Source organism: Marmota flaviventris, chromosome 15 (assembly GCF_047511675.1).
Source record: "Marmota flaviventris isolate mMarFla1 chromosome 15, mMarFla1.hap1, whole genome shotgun sequence".
NCBI lineage: Eukaryota > Metazoa > Chordata > Mammalia > Rodentia > Sciuridae > Marmota > Marmota flaviventris.
In genome coordinates, this window is record NC_092512.1 from 15,419,434 (window position 1) to 15,434,397 (window position 14,964).

The 14,964-nt window shown below is 38.1% G+C and overlaps 1 protein-coding gene across 2 annotated transcripts in view; it reads right to left on the minus strand.

Annotated features, from left to right (window-relative positions):
- The window catches only part of Nsmce2 (NSE2 (MMS21) homolog, SMC5-SMC6 complex SUMO ligase), a 223,707-nt gene that overhangs the window by 30,256 nt on the left and 178,487 nt on the right, over positions 1-14,964 (minus strand). The gene's annotated exons all lie outside the window — the stretch shown is intronic.

A 14,964-nucleotide genomic window follows, 5' to 3' on the forward strand; every position in this document is an offset into this window, starting at 1 on the left:
CATTTCTATGGACTGTAGACTATTTGAGGGACAGCTGTGATGGGCAGGACAGATGACACTGAGCTGGAGCCTCAGTGAAGCAGTGACTAGATGTTTCCTCCTCTATGAGAGCTGGACCAGATGACTGCAGATATTATTTCCAGCTGTAACGTTTTAAGAGATGATCTCTCTCCTGACACTAAAAAGAGCGAGCCAGGGAATGGAAACCCAGCTGACCAGAATTAGTGGAAAGGCTGATAGAGTCTGATGAAACACTGATGATTAATAGCCAATCACTGACCAGAAAGGCAACACTAAGCACCGAGATGTTGTGCACTGGTCTGTGAATCATGTGGGGATCCTCAGGACCTTGTTTTGAAAACCCTGAGAGCCACGCATCTCCCACCTCTGGCAAGGCAGCCAAGCCCCAAACCAGCAGGGCCTGAATCCAGATGTGTACCCATGACTGCATGCACCCACAGTCTCTGGGTGCCTGGCACTGAACCAGTCCAGGGACGCGGCGGTACACATCCAGAGCACTCCACCCAAGTTCCTGCACATTTACTTTACTCCCTTTTCACTAGAATCTGGTGAGACAAGCATGAACACCAATCCTCAGCTGAGCATACAGTTATCACCCTTGGCCTCACCCTACCTTGCCCTGCCGGCATGAGTTATAACTTAGGAATCTCTTCTGGAGACGAGGCAGCCTGAAGGTTCATACAGTCAGGTATAGAACACTGCTGTCATGCACATGGTTCTGACTGTTGACATCAATGTAGTAACTGAAAAATTATGGAAAGAATCTGTAATAAAGGGTTAGTGTGCAGTCTTTGGGTGACCTGTGACTCTGAAAAGTGACTAATCTGGAAAAATGGCCACTGCTATTTTCTCAAGTGTTACTCCCACTAAAGCAAATCATTTTATTTTAAAATGTAGTTCCTTGTGATGGAAAGGACATCATCACTATGACTGCTGTGGAGCAGGGCAATATGTTACTGAGCAGCAGCCTTTTTTTTTTTTTTTTTTTTTGGTACTGGGGATTGAACACAAGGGTACTCTGAGCCACATCCCCAGCCCTATTTTGTATTTTATTTAGAGACAGAGTCTCATTGAGTTGCTTAGTGCCTCGTTTTTGCTGAGGCTGGCTTTGAACTTGCTATCCTCCTGCCTCAACCTCCCCAGCCACTGGGATTGCAGGTGTGTGCCACTGCTCCCGGCTTTATAATTTAAAAAAATATACTGCACTTTAGGTCCTATGTGGTTAATAATCCTTGCCTAAACCAAGACCAGTTTGTCTATGTTTTCTTCTAAGATTTTTCTAGGTTAAAGTTTTATATTTAGATATATGACTCATTTTGAGTTAATTTTTGGATACGATACATGATTGAAGTTTATTTTCTAAATAAGTGCATACTTAATCATAGGACCATTTACTGAAAAGACTTTCCTTTTCCCAATGAACTGTTTTGCATGCTTGTGGAAAACCCTGGAACTATCTTTGTGAATCTGTGAAAAATTAATTTGCTGGGGTCTATTTCTGGACTCCATTCTGTCCCTCTTATCTATTTAACTGCTGTCTTGTAATACTGTCTTGGTTACTACTGTTTTATAAGTCTCAAAGTCAGGTAAGGTAAGTTCTCTAGTTTTGTCCTTAATTTTCAAAGTTATTTTCGCTGCTCTAGATCCTTTGTTTCCATATGAATTTCAGAATAAAAATTTACCAAAAAAACCCCACTAACACCCTGCTGTGATTTTGATTGGGGTTCCTTTGAATCAAGAGATCAGTTTGACAAGAATTGACATCTTTTCTTTTTAGATATGCATGATAGTAGAATATATTTTGACATATTATACATATATGGAGTATAATCCCCATTCTTGTGTGATTGTATACAATGTGGAGTTACATTGGTCATGTATTCATAAATGAACATAAAAAGTTTGTGTCCAATTCATTCTACTGCCTTTCCTGTTCCCATTTTCCCTCCCCTTCCCTTTATTCCCCTTTGTCTGATCCAATGAACCTGTCCCCTCCCTGCACACCCCACCCCCTACCCCGCTTATTCTGTGATAGCATCTGCATATCAGAGAGAACATTCAGGCTTTGGGCTTATTTCACATAGCATGATAGTCCCCAGTTCCATCCATTTACCAGGAAATGCCATAATTTCATTCTTCTTTATGGCTGAGTAATATACCATTGTGTACATATACCAATTTTCTTTATCCATTCATCTGTTGAAGGGCATCTAGGTTGGATCCATAGTTTAGCTATTGTGAATTGAGCTGCTATAAACATTGATGTGGCTGTGTCACTGTAGTATGCTGATTTTAAGACTTTTGGGTATACGCCAAGGAGTGAGATGGCTGGGTCAAATGGTGGTTCCATTCCTAGTTTTCTGAGAAATCTCCATACTGCTTTCCAGAGTGGTTGCACCAAATTGCAGTCCCACCAGCAATATATGAATGAATCTTTCCTCCCACATCCTTGCCAACATTTACTATTACTTGTATTCTTGATAATCGCCATTCTGATTGTAATGACATGGAATCTCAGTATAGTTTTAATTTGCATTTCTCTAATTGCTAGTGATGTTGACATTTTTTTCATATATTTGCTGACCATTCAGTACCTTTGCCCATTTATTGAGATTTTTCTTTTTTTTGGTGTTAAGTTTTTTGAGTTCTTTATTATTATACAGTCTGGAGATTAATGCTCTATCTGAGGTCCAGGTAGCAAAGATTTTTCCTCATTCTGTAGGCTCTTCCTTCACATTCTCATTTTTCCTTTGCTGTGCAAAAACTTTTTAGTTTGATACCATCCTGTTTATTGATTCTTGATTTTACTTCTTGTGTTTTAGGAGTCTTGTTGAGGAATTTGGTTCCTAAGCTCACATAATGGAGCGTTGGGCCTACTTTTTCTTCCAGTAGGTGCAGGGTCTCTGGTCCTTGATCTACTTTGAGATGAGTTTCATGAAAGGTGAGAGAGAGGGGTTAAATTTCATTCAGCTACTTGTAGACTTCCTGTTTTCCCAGCACTATTTGTTGGAGAGGCTCTTTTCTCCAGTGTATGTTTATTGCTCTTTTGTCTAGTATCAGAAAACTCTATTTATGTGGGTTTGTCTCTGTGTCTTCTGTTTGGTTCCGCTGGTCTTCATGTCTGTTTTGGTGCCAATACTATGCTGTTTTTGTTACTGTAGCTCTGTAGTATAATTTAAGGTCTGCTATTGTGATGCCTCCTGCTTCACTTTTCTTGCTGAGGATTGCCTTTTCTATTTTGGGCCTCTTATTTTTCCAAGTGAATTTTATGACTTTTTTCTATTTCTATAAAGAACAAAGAACTGACATCGTAAGTATACTAAATCATCCAACTAATGAACATGGTGTATCCACGAACATGGTCTCTGTTTGTTGGGGTCTTCTTTGATTTCTCTCAGTAGTATTTATAGTGTTTAATATATACAGACACATTCTTAGTCTGATGTACCACAGGTTTTTCACATTTTTGGTGATAAAAATGTATTTTAAATATTTCCATTTATGATTGTATGGTGCTAATAAACAAATAAAATTGATTAATGTTTATTGATACTGTACTCTTCAAATTTGCTAAACTTCCTCCTTAGGAGTTCTAGTAACTTTTTTGTATACTCTGTTGGATTTAGCACAGATGACCATGTCACCTGCAAGTTTTACTACTTCCTCTTTAGTGGATGGCTGCCTTTGCTGCACTTCTTAGAATCTCTAGGTCAATGCTCAATAAAAGTGGTCAGAGTAGATATTTCTTTCTTCTTCTTTTTTTTTTTTTTTTTTTGTACTGGGGATTGAACCCAGAGGTGCTTAACCACTGAGCCACATCCCCAGGCCTTTTTAATATTTTATTTAGAGACAGGGTCTCGCTGAGTTGCTTAGGGCCTCACTTAAATTGCTGAGGCTGGCTTTGAACTCATGATCATCCTGCCTCAGCCTCCTGCGCCACTGGGATTACAGGCATGTGCCACCAGCCAGAGTAGATATTCTTGCCTGTTTCCTTAAGGGACTAGACTTTGATTTTTCAGCACTTGAAGTATGATGTTAGCTATGGGTTTAAGAAGTTCCTTTCTATTCTTAGTTTGCTGAGATTTTTAAAAATCAAAATCAATATAGGATTTTGTCAAATGCTTTTGGCATAATGTGGTTCATATTATTATTCTTTTAATATGCTAATGGGTACACAGCATGTACTTGGTACATGTATGGATACTATGTACCTGTATGTTAACATATTAAAAGGAAAATGATATTATACTACTGATTTAATCCTGCAGTACCCATATTGCTATGACTTCTCTCATTCTTGTCGCTTATAATTAGTGTAATTTTTCTGGTTTTAATTTTTTTATTCTCATCCTGCTTAGAAGTTTTTCAATTATATTGATCTCAAACAACCTGCTTTTGTTTTCACTGATTGTTTCTACTGAATTTCTGATTTCTATTTGAATAATTTTCCGTGATCTTTATTTTCTTTCATATGTTCACTTTGGGGTTCATTTACTCCCCTCTCCCCGCAGTTTTTAACCTACAAACTGAAATGACTGCTTTGTGACTTCGCTTCTTTTCTAATATGGGCAGGTGTTTAATATGATTATTATCCATCTCTCTATTGCTTTAGCTGCACACACTATATATTTTGATATGCTGTTTTCATTTTCATTTAGTTAATAATCCTTAAATTTCCCCTTTGATTTCTCTTTGTATACAATAGTGACCTCCCCACCCCTGCCAAATTTGCAGGGGATCCAAGGAGACTCTCAGCATAGATAATACCGAATCTTACATATAGTATGTTTTCTCCCATACATATGATAAAGTTTAATTTATAAATTAGGCACAGAAGATTGACAACAATAACAAATATTAAAACACAAAAATTATAACAACACACTGTACTAAGTTAATTAAAACTTATGAAATATTTATCTCTGTTTTCAGACTTTGGAGACTAAAACTGTAGATAAGGAAAGAAATTTACTGTATTTAGTTTCCAAGTATTTGGAAAATTTCCAGATAGCTTTCTGTTACTGATTTCTAATTTAAACCCACTGTGGTCAGAGAACATAGTTTATCTGACCTGAAATCTTTTACATTTAATAAGACATATTTTATTGCCTAGAATATGCTCTCTTTTGTTAAATGTCGCGTATACACATAAAAAAATGTATTCTGTTGTTGTTAGGTGTAAAGTTCTATACATGTCAATTGGTGAGGCCAGGCGATGATGTTGTTTCGATCTTCTATATCCCTACTGTTTTTTTGAGTACTTGCTCTATTATTGAAATTTCTGACTGTAATTGTAGATTTGTCTATTTCTTCCTACAGTTTTATTGATTTTTGTTGCATCAATGTATGTTCTCTTAACAAATCAATCCCTTTATCATTATGAAATGGCTCTCTCCCTAGTAATATTCATTGCTGCACATCTAATTTGACTAATGAATATAATCAATTCATTTTTCTTTTCATTAGTATCAGTATGCTCTTCCATTCTTTTAATCTATTTGTGTCTTCATATTTTTTAATTGATTTTTTTAAATAAATGACAGCAGAATGCATTATAATTCACATTACACATACATATAGAGCACAATTTTTCATACCTCTAGTTGTATTACAGTATGTTCACACCAATTTGTGTCTTCATACATGCACTTTGGATAATGATGCCCATCACATTCCACCATCGTTGCTAACTCCCTGCCCTGTGTCTTCATATTTAAGATGCACTTATAGGCAGTATATAGTCAGGTCTTGCTTTACATCCAGCTGGTAACTTTGTCTGTTTACTGCTATGCTTAGACCCTTTACATGTAATAATTAGACTAGGTTCTAATCTCCCATGCTATTTGTGTATTCTTAGTTCCTTTTTTCCTCTTTTTTTTTTTTTTTTTTTAGTATGCTGTTTTTTTTTTTATTGGTTGTTCAAAACATTACAAAGCTCTGGACATATCATATTTCATACATTAGATTCAAGTGGGTTATGAACTCCCATTTTTACCCCAAATACAGATTGCAGAATCATATCGGTTACACATCCACATTTTTACATAATGCCATATTAGTAACTGTTGTATTCTGCTACCTTTCCTATCCTCTACTATCCCCCCTCCCCTCCCCTCCCATCTTCTCTTTCTACCCCATCTACTGTAATTCATTTCTCTCTTTGTTTTTTTTACCCATTCCCCTCACAACCTCTTATATGTAATTTTGTATAACAATGAGGGTCTCCTTCCATTTCCATGCAATTTCCCTTTTTTCTCCCTTTCCCTCCCACCTCATGTCTCTGTTTAATGTTAATCTTTTCCTCCTGCTCTTCCTCCCTGCTCTGTTCTTAGTTGCTCTCATTATATCAAAGAAGACATTTGGCATTTGTTTTTTAGGGATTGGCTAGCTTCACTTAGCATAATCTGCTCTAGTGCCATCCATTTCCCTGCAAATTTGTCATTTTTTAGTGCTGCGTAATACTCCGTTGTGTATAAATGCCACATTTTTTTTTTTTTATCCATTCATCTATTGAAGGGCATCTAGGTTGGTTCCACAGTCTAGCTATTGTGAATTGTGCTGCTATGAACATTGATGTGGCAGTATTCCTGTAGTATGCTCTTTTAAGGTCTTTAGGGAATAGTCCGAGAAGGGCAATAGCTGGGTCAAATGGTGGTTCCATTCCCAGCTTTCCCAGGAATCTCCATACGGCTTTCCAAATTGGCCGCACCAATTTGCAGTCCCACCAGCAATGTACAAGTGTACCCTTTTCCCCACATCCTCGCCAGCACTTGTTGTTGTTTGACTTCATAATGGCTGCCAATCTTACTGGAGTGAGATGGTATCTTAGGGTGGTTTTGATTTGCATTTCTCTGACTGCTAGAGATGGTGAGCATTTTTTCATGTACTTGTTGATTGATTGTATGTCCTCCTCTGGGAAGTGTCTGTTCAGGTCCTTGGCCCATTTGTTGATTGGGTTATTTGTTATCTTATTGTTTAATTTTTTGAGTTCTTTGTATACTCTGGATATTACGGCTCTATCTGAAGTGTGAGGAGTAAAAATTTGTTCCCATGATGTAGGCTCCCTATTTACCTCTCTTATTGTTTCTCTTGCTGAGAAAAAAACTTTTTAGTTTAAGTAAGTCCCATTTGTTGATTCTTGTTATTAACTCTTGTGCTATGGGTGTCCTATTAAGGAATTTGGAGCCCGACCCCACAATATGTACATCGGAGCCAACTTTTTCTTCTATCAGACGCAGAGGCAACTTTCATTTTTGTTTTGGTTCTGGTGCTGGGGACTGAACCCAGGGCCTTGAGCATGCTAAGCATGTACTTTACTCCTGAGCTACATCCTCAACCCCTTTAGGCAACTTTTGGATTGAGTGTTTCCTATTGATTCCATTTTATCTTTGCTGTAGGCCAATTAACTAGACACCATTGATGTGGTATTTTACTGGCCTGCTTATAGTACATATCTTTAACTTACCACAGTGTTATTTTGCTACTTCATATTTAGTGTAAAAGCCTTAGAAAGTATGATTCCATTTCTCCCATCCCAGCTTTTTTTTGCTGTTGCATATATTTTACTCCTATATTGGTCAGAAACATTATTTTTGCTTGAAAACCTCAATTATTAGAGGAGCTAAATAAGGACAGTTTTAATATGCTCAAGTAGTTACCACTTATGCTTCCCTTTATTTCTTTGTGTAGATCTAAGTTTCCATTTGGCATTATTTATTTATTTTTTTTGAAGAATTTTCTTTAACATTTCTATAGTGTTAAGTTTGCTGGTAAAGAATTCTTTTTTTTTTTTTTGGTTTTGTTTTGCTTATTTGAAAAAAAAGCTTTTTTTTTTTTTTTAAAGATATTTTTGCTGGTATACAATTCTAGATTGATGGTTTTATTTTTTTTTTTTTTTAGTAGTGTGAAGATTTTACTTCACTGGCTCATACATTGTGTTATTTTTTAAGAAATCTGCTTTCAACTTCATACTTATTATTTTACATCTAACTTGTATTTTTGTTCTCAAGTTGCTTTTTAAGGTTTTCCTTTCTGTCACTAATCTTATGCAATTTGATTATAACATGCCTAGGTTTAGGTCCCCCCCCCCCCACCCCTGCCCATGTTTCTTGTGTTTTGGGTTTGCTGAGTTTGCATCTGTAGGTTCATGGCTTTCTTGAAGTTTGGACAATTTCCGACCATTATTTCTCTATTTTTTTTTAAAAAAGTCTCCTTTCTTTTGGAGACTTTAATAATTACATATATTCAACACCTTGAAATTGTCCCACAGTTCACTGGTGCACTGATCATTTTAATAAATCTTGTTTCACTGTGGACAGTTTTTATTGACATATTATCCACTTTTCTGGCCTCCTGCAAGGTTACACTGTCATTAAGTTCATCCAGCATGTTTTGTCTTTTTCTTTTTTCCTTTTTAAAATCATAGCCATTGTATCTCTAGAAACTTAGCCAGGTATGGTGGTGGACATCTGTAATCCCAGTGGCTTGGGAGGCTGAGGCAGGAGGATATAAAGTTCAAGGCCAGCTTCAGCAAAAGTGAGGCACTAAGCAACTCTGTGACATCCTATCTCTAAATAAAATACAAAATAGGGCTGGGGATGTGGCTCAATGGTTGAGTACCCCTGAGTTCAATCCCCAGTACCCTCTACCCAGCAAAAAAGAAATTTAATTTGGGTCATACGTATGTATGTATGTATCTGTTTATCTCTTCCATGTTCCTACATAACGTGGGCAGTCTGAACATATGAAAAGCAGTCAAAATAATTATTTTAATGCCCTTGCCTCTTAATATTGAAGCCTGTCACTTCTAGGTCAGCTTCAACAGACTGATTTCCTTTTCCCTCATTATGGGTGTATTTCCCTGCTACTTTGTTTAGCAATTTTTAAAAATTAGATTCCAGATGTTGTGAGGTGCTGTTTATTTTATCATCTTCCTCCTCTTCATCTCCTCCTTTTTGTCTTACAAACATCATTGAATTTTGCTATAGGAGGTGCTTAAATAGTTTGATTCCATAGGTTTCACTTTTAAATTTTGTTCAGGGCGACCAGAGCTGTGTTTAATCCAAGATCAAGTTTTCTCCACGACTGAAACAAGACTGAAACTAATGTCTCAGAATTAGGAATTGTTTTCCTTTCTGGATGTTGAGAATAGGCCCTATTCTTCTTCCTGAGTGAGTTCCATGCACTGTAACTTCCTTTTTGGAGAGATTTCTCCACAGAAATGCACTGGACAGTATTCAACTGAATGCTCAAGGGGGACCCCCTCAGACCTCCAGATTCCTCTCCTGTGCACCTCTCTACCACTCTGGTTTAGCTAATTGGCTTCCCTGAATTCCTAGCCATCTCTCCTCCACTCAAGGAAAGCACGGCTCTGCCTCGGTACGCCCTCTCTGAAGTATGGCCTGGAAACTCTCCAGTCAATAAGCTGAAGATTCAGGGGACTCATTTCATTTGTATCTTGTCTTCAAAGATCTCTGCCTTTCCGTGACCGATGTTCAATGTCTTGATTGCTATTGTTTCATGTATTCTGTCCTCTATTTTTAATTTTCTTGCTGCTGTTTCAGATGGGAGGTTGTAGTCCCCTCCATCTTGGTTAGAAGCTTAAAGCTGGTTTCTAGTTTGTGGCTGACATAACAGATATAGCCATAAATGTCACTGCACTCGAGTCTTGGTTCCGCGTGTGCCTCCCTGATGGTGTTATATAAAGGGTAGTGCACTGTATTACAACACTGAATATTAGCAAAAGTGTACATCTTTACCAATTTGAAAGTTTTTTTTTTTTCATTTTCATTTCTTTCATCGGGTTAAATTTTGTATTCTTAAATGCTTACTGGAAATTATTTTCTCTGGACCTGTTTATTTATGTCCTTTGGTTTTGCAGAAACTTGGTTTGTCATTTTTCTATTGATTTGTAAGATTTTGTGCAGGAAATTAATCCTCTATCACATAAATTACAATCCCCCTTCTTCTCCAGTTGGTAGTTTGTTTTTTGACTTTACTTAGGATTTTTTTGGTCATGAATCATTTTAAAATTTTGATATATCAAATTACCAATCTTCTTCGTGGCTTTGGCTTTTGCATATTTTCTGGGTGCACATATGTATATGTATATACAGGAGCTCAAATCTTAAATTCATAATTAATAAAATAGCCTAGCTTCCTTTTGCCTATAAAATAGAATTAGATAATAATATTGCTACACTGAATTCTAATCACTTATACTGATCAAGCTCTTATCGGCAACTGTCTTTGATAAACATGGAAGGACTAAATTTTTATATGTAAATGCAGCTTGGTAGGGAAGAATTTCAAAGTATGGGGGAAGAGCTGGAGAGGTATTACAAAAGGATCCTGGGTTTAAATCAGTCTTATTTCCCCTATATTTAGGGACTCATATTTAGATCCACTGGAAAGGTGGAGCAATGGTGAGAAATTGAGAACGATGGCTAGAACCTACTGGGTAGGTTCTAATACAGTTCCTAAAGCCTGCGGCCTCCCCTGAAAACAGCTTCCTCTCCTTCCTTTGGATGGCCAGGGTACTTGCTGCCAGTGCCATGAACATACTTAGACTTTGTACTTTGTCACATGCTTTCTTCATGTTGTTGCCTAATGTTGTAAGTTCTATTTTTCCAAGAAGGCAGGTGCTGGAGAGCAGGGTCTTGGCATACACTTCTCACAACTGAGTTGTACTGAGCTTGAGTTCGTGCTGCTGAAGGCAGAAAAATGGCATAGAAACTACCTCAAATTAAGAGAACAGACTCCAAGAGGAAGGCATGCTATTCACCTGCTTGACAGGGCATGGCATTTGTCATTATCAGCCAGTTGCCAAGAATGAAGAGACCGGCAAAGGGAGGTAATATAGTGAAGGCTGCCATGGAGCGTGGAGCTGCTAGAAAAGCCAGGCACATTCCTTCCTGCCCACGCCGCCTCTTGTAACTCTCCTTCCATTTGCTCCCCACACATTCAGGAAAGGAAAAAAGAAAAATGATTCTAGTTTCAGAGGAAAAGTCAATGATGAAGAAACATGCTACACATGGCCCCTCTGCTGTGTCTGTCTTGGCTCATGGGATCCTCTGTGCCTAGTCTTATCGTCCTTTAAGTCTTCCACATTGAGTCTATACACTTCTTTGAGGCCCTCCTTGATCCTCATTCCCTCATGAGAAGCAGCTGCTCTCCCTCTGCCCTTCCAATCTCCTGTTTCACCTCTGCTTCATACTTCGCCATCTCCCCGTCTGACCCCCACCTAGCATCTTACTTATCTGCTATGTCACCACTAGCTGGCCCACTACTCAGAATGGTGCATGACAGATGAATTCAATAACTGGAGGTTTACCTATAGCACGTGCCATTAAGAAAGAAAGCTCCTGCCGGGACCACTGCCCCACTTGCAGAGGTGGAAAGCAAAATGCTTGGCTAACCACCTCCATCGGGGTTTGGTTATTTTCAGAGTGGCTGAGAATCTAAAAATGCAAGGTTCTTTAAAAAGGAAACTGCAAACCTCAAAAGCACATTACTGATTTATGGGATTTGCATAAGCTTTTAATGGCAGGGAGGACCTGGCCTGCTTCTCCCATATCCACTTAAGCATTATGCACTTTGCTTCTGGTTGCTAAATTATCTTGAACAAATCATCTCCTGCATCTACCCAGCTCTAATCTCTGCATGTTTGCTATCTTATCTGATGACCAGTCTTTGAGGACCACACGTCAGTCTTTTTCTCTTCCCATTGTTTTAAATAACTATCCTGGAAGCACTGGATGCCCTGGAAGTTGCTCATGCTGCCCAGGAGCTTTTTAGGTGGTTGGAGGATAAAAGAAAGAAAGCATCAGCAGTTTCTAGACATTATTTTGTCACATCAGCTGGTGGCCTGGATTTCAGATCTATCATTTGGGTTTCCTCTAATTTTTTCATTTTGTTTTGCAAAGCTAGTTTCTCCTACCTGTTGAGAGAAGAAAAGTGTTTCTTTTTTTAAAAGTTTGTTTGATTTTGTTTTTAATTAAAAAAAAAAAAGTTACCCTTCTTTGTCACCATGCTTTGTCCTTCATCCATGGAGAAATGAGGGGTATAAGAAACCATTAAGACATGTTTAACACATATGCTGGGGCTGAGGGGGATGGCGAAGAGATGTCACAAGATGACTGATTTGAGGACATCATTTTTAAGTATCTTTTGTTATGTGGAAGTTAACAACAAAAGAGGTGTAGCTGACAAGTCATGAGGTCCTTCTCTTTTTAAGAGTTACCAACAGTAGTCCCATGTTTTCAAATACAAATATGGAGCATGCAGCAGGTTCAGATCCGACAGATAGGCCCTTCCTACTTCTTTAAGGTGTTTTCCACACGTATCATTTTTAGAATTAGGATAATTCTGAAACCGTAAATGAACCCAACTGCAAATTGTTTCTCCCTGTAATTTTCCCTGCTTTTCAGGTCTTGCCCCACAATTCCTCTCCTATGTTCCAGCTCCACCTGCCTTCTTGAACACTAAATCAGTCCAGCCCCAGGGCCTTTGCATGTGCTTCCCCCCCTCCCCCTTTTGTACTTGCTGAGCTCTTCCATGTGCTTGATCCATGCTGATTCTTCAGTTTAACTGTAAATTCACTTCCTCCAAAGCTTTTCTGATCATTCTTCCTGAACAGACCCCTCATTCTTTATCACACCAACCAGCTGTCTCCTGCTCACTCCACCCATCCTGCCCCTGGGAAGGAAGTTCAGTACATACATACCCTTTGCAATTAGAACGGATCTCTTTCCTTTGCTCTGAACAGCATACTTGCCACTACCCCAGTCTCCCATCCATGTTCCAGTGGCACCGTGGATGCAACAAGGATTTATAAAAACGTTTTTTTTTATTAACCCCAAGTAATTAAAAAAATTAAATTTAAAAATGACTTTCCAAACAACTGAAATGTTATCTTAATGCTTCTGTCAGCTTAGTTCTTAAAATATAACAAATAAATCTTCTGAAAAGCATGGAGCAAAGTCATTAAAGTTTATTAAATGTTTGAGTTAATTATTTCTAAAGTTGTTTGATTCCTCTGTGACCCTATATTATCTTATTCTCAACAATAACTTCTTGACTCTGTTTCAACATTTAGGTTCACATGAATTATTCCAAATTTCTTAATTTCCAAGCAACACATTTAATTCTTCAGATTGTTTCCAAAACAGTCAAGGGGAAATCCCTGATGGTTTCAGCTGACAATTCCTTAATCAGGAGAGCACTGTGAATGCTAATCACAGGAAAGCTACAATTTACAGGAAAGAAAGGGGAAATGCTCATCTATTGCACAACACTCCGTGAAGAAAGCCTGGCTTATTAGTTGAACAGCATACTCATGCTGACAACTTTATCAAGAATTTCTAGTGACATCATAACTATGTTGGAGCAAATAAAATGTTTTTATTGACTATGTTTCTCAAAGTCCAAGGTGACCGGAAGATTTCCCTTCTTTGAAGATTTTTTGAGAAAAATGAAACATCAAATAATTTGTGCATTTTTATCAGACTTCTACAGGGATTTTGGATTTTAAAGGAAGCAAAGAATGAAGCTAAAGAGGATTCTTAGTTGGTGTCTAATTCCATCTAGAATTGGGGAGAGTGGTTTCCTTGATGGTTTCTGTTATCTGGTAGAAGAAGGGAATTACCTGCTTCTGCTTTTAGCTGTGGATGCACAAATCAAAGTCCTCTGCCAGTGGGCCAGAGCCAATGCCTTGGTAGCGTCCCCAGAACAAAATCTTCCCAAGTCACAGAGAGATGGTTCGAAAGCAGTAACTGAAGCAGTGTAACTTTGACCCCATTTATCTGATAAAATCATTTAGGTTTCATTTGCAGTAGTTATCTAACATATTAAAAGTGAGATCACCATTAGCACTGAGTTTTTCCCTTATAGTCTCTATATATTCATCAATAAACCATATTCTTTATTGATGTTTTATTACAAGTGATTACACACATAGGCATTGCGTACACACATCTTGTTAATGGTTACATTGTAATCCAGCAAGACGTAGGATGCGAATACACACTTCAATAAATGAATAGGGGAAGGAGTGTAACCTAGGAGCCCAGGCAGGTCATAGTGACTCAGCCCCAGCACCAGCCTAAACGTTCCTTGAGATTTAGTCTTGAGCATTTATTTGTGAGAATGGTAAGGCGAGCAAGAAACTACCAGATACTCTAGGGACACTAGAGAAAAATGAGAGGAGCTTAAAGGAACTGGGGATTAAATGTAGTTACGGAAAACAGAAATAAAACTATCTGTGACTCTGGTTTTCATTTTGAAGACTGTTTTGAGTATCCCACACGGCGATTACACATTTCCATGTTACCTAATAGCTGCTGGGATCATTTATTGGGCACTCACTGGATGCCAGGCACGGCTCCAAGCGTTCTGCACACATTATTTCTTTGAAGCCCCATGACAATCCTATAATGTCCCAATTCTCATTTTGGGGAGAAAAAAAGAGCAAAAAAGGTTAAATAACTTGCCCCAAATCACACAGCTGGTGAGCTGGGAATGCAACTCCTTCCTGTCTAACTTGGTCTGAGTTATGGATGGTCTCTTTTGACATTTTGGAGCTAGTCTCCCTGAGGGCCCTTCAGGGCTTTAACAAAATGTTTCAAGTATTTTTCTGATGCTTCACCCTACTAATTACACAACCGATTAGAGTTTCCCAATAGAAAGGAAAGATACAATCTATTGTTTCTATTTAATCATATCTCATTCCACTTCAGTGTCTCTGTTTAAATATACAACAAGTGTCCCATCTATTACAGTAGAAATGAAAAGGAAATCGGCTTCCATCCTCCATATTTTATGATCTTTCTGAGGTTCTCACAGCTGAGCTTCGAATTTCCTTCTTAAAAACCTTTGAACCACAGACTGGTGCTTCTTGTTTTGACAGTCCAATCTTATTAGATCATGCTGCAGCTCAGTGTAGGC